Source organism: Pyxicephalus adspersus, chromosome 3, assembly GCF_032062135.1.
Source record: "Pyxicephalus adspersus chromosome 3, UCB_Pads_2.0, whole genome shotgun sequence".
Classification (NCBI taxonomy): Eukaryota; Metazoa; Chordata; class Amphibia; order Anura; family Pyxicephalidae; genus Pyxicephalus; species Pyxicephalus adspersus.
The window spans coordinates 50636471-50637031 of record NC_092860.1 but is presented as its reverse complement, the minus strand read 5'-3'; the positions used below and the strand labels follow the sequence as shown (position 1 = coordinate 50637031).

The 561-nt window shown below is 43.5% G+C and overlaps 1 protein-coding gene across 1 annotated transcript in view; it reads left to right on the top strand.

Annotated features, from left to right (window-relative positions):
• NANS (N-acetylneuraminate synthase) overlaps window positions 1–561 on the top strand; it is a 12569-nt gene that overhangs the window by 760 nt on the left and 11248 nt on the right. The window lies entirely within an intron of this gene.

The following is a 561-nucleotide window of genomic DNA, read 5'->3' as shown; positions in this document are numbered from 1 at the left end:
CACCCATCGTATATACCCCTCGTCCATCATTTATACCCCCACCCATCATATATACTCCCATCCATCATATATACCCGCACCCATCATATATAGCCCTCCTCCATCATATATACTCCCACCCATCATATATACCCACACCCATCATATATACTCCTATCCATCATTTATACCCCCACCCATCATTTATACCCCTCCTCCAAGCTTTATACCCCCACCCATCATTTACACCCCTCCTCTAACCATTATTCCCCCACCATAACTTAAACCACTCCTCCATCATATATACCCCCACCCATCATATATATACCCCCCTCTATCATTTATACCGCTCCTCTATCATATATATAGCCACACCCATCATATATATACCTCTACTCCATCATATATACTCCCACCCATCTTATATATATATATATACCCCTCCTCCATCACTTATACCCCCTCCTTTATACTACTACAGATACCCCCACCCATCATATATACCCCCCTCCTTCATACTACTACAGATACCCCCACCCATCATATATACCCCCCTCCTTCATACCACTACAGATACCCCCA